Source organism: Crocuta crocuta, unplaced genomic scaffold, assembly GCF_008692635.1.
Source record: "Crocuta crocuta isolate KB4526 unplaced genomic scaffold, BGI_CrCroc_1.0 scaffold24, whole genome shotgun sequence".
NCBI lineage: Eukaryota > Metazoa > Chordata > Mammalia > Carnivora > Hyaenidae > Crocuta > Crocuta crocuta.
The window spans coordinates 9,745,942-9,750,629 of NW_027530974.1; the positions used below are offsets into that span (position 1 = coordinate 9,745,942).

Sequence of the window (4,688 nt, forward strand, 5' to 3'; positions counted from 1 at the left end):
CTCCAGCTTTCCCCCCCATCCCCACAACTCCCCCCGCCCCAAAAGCCCCGGGAAAGGGAGTTCTCTTTAAGATTAACCTAAGTTTTAAAGAAGCTGAATTCACAAAGCAGTCTGACAGTCGTGCTTCCTGTGACCTAGCAACTCCTTCATAAACCCATTTCATTTCAAAGCCATTCACCTCCCCATCTCTACATGAAACGAATTCGGGAAACAAAAGGTTTTCTGTCTCCAGGCCCCTTTTTACTAACTACCCCTGCTGATATCTCTCTCTCTCTCTCTTTCTCTCCTCCCTCCCCTCCCCTTTTTTGTGGCTGTTTGCTTTTTTTGTTCTTTTCAATGTTCAAAGTACTTGCAACGTCAGTCTGCGAGGAGCCAGAATACAATTCTCCCTGTGAAAAGGAACTCTGCTAGCATAGGCACCAGGGCTTTCCTAGCCGGCTTCTCACCAGGGCCTCGGGAGGGTTGAGTGTCAGCCACATTCAGTGATCTTCTCTGGCTTTGCTGAGGATAAAGGTTAGATGTGACCTCTTAGATGAGGCTGGCCAGTGCACGCCCTATACATCATCGCTGTCCACTGAGGACTGTGTTCTTTGATGGCTGGCATTGCTGGCTCCAGCTTTGAACACTGCAGTGTTTTCCTTCTGACCTCTCTCCTGAAGGTGACCCATTAACCCACCAACACTTATTATCGGGGGAACAAAAAAAATGTCCACCGTTTGTGAAGGCTGGTTTAAAAGACCAGTTTCTCCACTGAAGCACAGAACATTCGTTTCAGCCTCATGATTTCTATAGAGAAAGAGATCACCCAGGAGAAGACAGAAACGGTCACCTTTAGCGACTCTTCTAAAGGATGAAGCGGATAGAGGGGAAAATTCCTTTTCACTGGGTCTCAGGATTGAGACTCGGTGATTCAGACAATAGCTGTCCCTGAGTGGGATGGGCTCCAAGCAGACTACATAACTTGGATGGAAAAATCAGCTCTTATTTTTTTTCCTGACCTAGTTGGATCAGAATCGGTTTGATTCCCCTCCCCCCCATTCCCAGTGGATCGAATTTTTACTTTTATGATCCAAACAAAAAGAACAGGAGCAGCTACCCTGCAAAAGTACTTTCCAGAGACAAGGCTCCAGATCACAGTTTAATATGGCACTGACTCCTTGGACCTGACCCCTCCCCCCACTGGTTATAATGAGCTTGGTAACACCCTTCGGGCCTCAGCTTGGACTTTGCTTTTCCTCATTTAGCCTTGGAGTGAAAATAAGCCCGAGTGATTTTGCAAGGTCTTTCTGAAGACAAATTAAGCGTGCAGCATATTTATTGTACTGCAAGGATCTTCCTAACTGTCCCACCATCTTATGGGCGAGTCATTAGTTTGCAGGAAATTGTTTTTGGTGTCTCCCTGGATCAGTCAAAGTTCTTCCCGTCTGTAAGATGAGTCTCGTGGCCTCCAGAAGATCTAGATAACATTCCTTTGGCTTCCTAAGCAGTAGGGCTGAATCCGCTTTCTGTTTTGTTTGATGAGTACCATTGAATAGGTGAACACGATCTCACCCCAAATGCTTTCAGTTTCCCAAAGCATTTGCTAGCACTTTTTGTCATTTCATTCTCTAGCGAGAAAGTTTAAATCATACTAAGTGGCCCTCTTGCTTTCCTGCTTCTCTCCTGTTCAGTAGGCACTTAAAATCTACCTGAAGTTCATTTCAGGGGACTTTGGATCAGCAATAGTCACACTGGAGTGGAGTAAACTGGGTTGAGAGTCTCAACAAATTTCTTAACTTCTTGCTTTTGGTGCCCTGAAGTGTGACATGGAGAAAATAACAATACCTACCTGCTAGGTTATAATGAGTATTAAATGAGATAGTATAGATAGAAGTTAATACTACCAGCACATAGTAAGATCTTAATAAATTTCCACTTATTAATATTCCATTATTAATGATTATTTTAATATCAAATGGATCATATATTATTTTATCACCATATTATATGACATTATTATGATATGCTTTGTAAGCATTAATGTTTAGTTAATTATATTAATGATAGCTATTATTAAGATCTTAATAAATGTTCACTTATTAATGTTTCATTATTAATGATTATTTTAATATTAAATGGATCATATATTATTTTATTACCATATTATATGACATTATTACATGATATGTCTTGTAAGCATTAGTATTTACTTAATTATTATATTAATTATAGTCATTATTACTGCTAGACTCTTGTCAATAGTTTAAGTGTGGTAAGCGTTGAGAACAAGGCAGAGGAATGCCATCATCTGGGTGCTTCTTTCGCAGGACAGCTTTGTAATTTAACAAATATCGATTTAGCACCTACCACACGCTGGGTACTGTTCCAGAGAGTGAAGATACAGGAGCCGCCCAGACAAAACCCCTACCTTCATGGAGCTTACGCCTTACTGGGAGTGGAGGGCAATAATTAAACGAATATGTAATACAGTTTTGGAACGCTAAATGCCATGAATTAACATTAAGCAGGGAAAACTGCTAGACAGAAACAGATAAGGGTTGGCAAGTGGTAAGATGTCATATTTTAGAGCGTGATCACATAAGCCCCTCTAAGGAGGTAATATTGAAGCAGAAATCTGAAGGTCATGAGGGATCCATTCAAAGATCTGGGGAAAGAACATTCCAGATAGAGGAAAGTGCCTGGAGTAGAACATTCCAGATAGAGGAAAGCGCCTGGAGTAGAAATGTGGTTGGTGTGTTTAAGAACAGCACAAATAAGTCAGGCAGAGAAGGACAAATATCATATGTTTGCACGTATAGGAGGATTAGGAGGAACTTGACGGAGGAACAAGGGGGAGAAGAAGGGCGGAAATGGTGGGGGAAAGGGAGAGAGGCAAACCATGAGAGACTCTTGAATGCTGACAAAAACTGAGGACTGATGGATGTGGGGGGAGGGGGGGATGGGCATGGAGGAGGGCACTTGTGGGGATGAGCACTGAGTGTTATGTGGAAACCAATTTGACAATAAACTATTTGTAAAAAAAAAAAAAAAAAAAAGAACAGCACAAAAGCCAAGGTGCTGGAGTTGGGCATAGGGGTTGTGATGGGGGGCAGTGGGGGGCAGAAGAGACTCAGACAGGTAGATGATAGCAGTTGGATTTTCTCCTGATTGCCACAGGAAGGCACTGGAGCCTTCATTTGAGCAGAGAATGATGTGATCACTTCTCTGTGTTTTTACCCTTTGTTTAAATACTCAAGGGCAGCAGGCTGTTAGTTAAAATATTGAGCTCTGGTCTTAACGCAGCTTATATAATGCAGATAGTCGTTACCTTATTCATATTTAGTAACAACTTTATTAGTATTTAGCTACTTTATTAGTACTTAGTCATTTAATATGTTTCCCTCAGAGCCCTCTGGGGAAACACAAATTCACTGAATAGAAAAACAGCCCCATCCCCATCTATTACCTGAGCTTTTTGGATGCAAAATTACTGTTTAATCCATGCTATATAAACACTGTCAATTGATTTATGGGACCGCCCTCCTACCCCCATGGGTAGCCTCCTAAAATGGGCCAGGGCGCTGGGGCTCGGGTCCTCCCCTGTGCTCACCATCACTCTGTCGGCATGTCAGCCTTCCCACCTTCCCACCTGCCTACTTGTCTACCAAGGGCTCTATCTCCCCAGACGCCGATGCAGGCAGGAACGAGGGGAATATGGCACCAGGTGCCGTCCAAATGATTTTCCAGCAGCCATGGGCATGGCTATAGCCTAAAAATCAAGTGGATGCTAGAAGGAAGAGATTCACCTATGCACAACGCGGGAGGAACCCATGTGGCTGCTCTCGAAGAGTAAAGGCAAAGTCAGAACAAGTGAGGGCAGGAAGTGACCTTGGGGGATCTAGCACAGCCCCCTCTGAGGCAGACACAGAACGGCTGCTACGAGGGCTGGGTGCCTCACACAGGGTGCCTCCAGGTTGGCTCATAGCAGCAATCAGTGTTCCAGGTCCATCCTCTGTCTTTCTTGTCTGATCTATTCCAGTCATTCCTTTGTAGTTTCCCTGCTGGAAATCTGTATTCCACGTTGCTACCTGTTTAATTTCTAGAGTACAGAGCAGAGCATGTGGCTACTATGATTAAAAACCTCTAGGGACACTTCAATGCCTTTAAAAACGAAATCTGCAGACGTTGGCGTGGACTGTGATTTGAGTCCACCCTTCCTTTCTGGCCTCACCTTCTCCCACCCCCGTCCCCCTCATCCCACACTCCAGCCAAACAGGAGGGACTCACCAATTCCAAGACCCAGTTGTACTATCCTGACTTTGCACAGATGGGTTCCTCTGCCTCGTGCGTCCTTCCTTCTCACTTTGGCTATGAAGCCGAGCCCCAACACTAACGCTTTTGTGCTTCCTTGTCAACAGCCCCCACTCTGCCCACCTCCTCCTTTCAGAACAAATTCCTCCCTCCCTTTGACTATGCCCCCATTGTACTTGGAACACAGTCCTCTTATAAGGCTTTTCCACATTGTACCATAATATTGGTTGATCTCTGTTGCCCCAGCTTTAAGGTGAACGCCAGAGGGACAGGGTGGTATCTTGTTCATCTCTGTGTCAGGTACTTACATGCTTGATGAAGGAGGGAAGGAGGGAAGGAAGGAAGGAGGGAAGGAGGGGGGAGGGAGGGAAGGAAGGAAGGAAGGGGGGAGGGAGGGA

General features: G+C 44.5%; 1 protein-coding gene across 1 annotated transcript in view; it reads right to left on the reverse strand.

The window, feature by feature from the left end:
* The window catches only part of NEDD9 (neural precursor cell expressed, developmentally down-regulated 9), a 113,585-nt gene that overhangs the window by 46,934 nt on the left and 61,963 nt on the right, over positions 1–4,688 (reverse strand). The gene's annotated exons all lie outside the window — the stretch shown is intronic.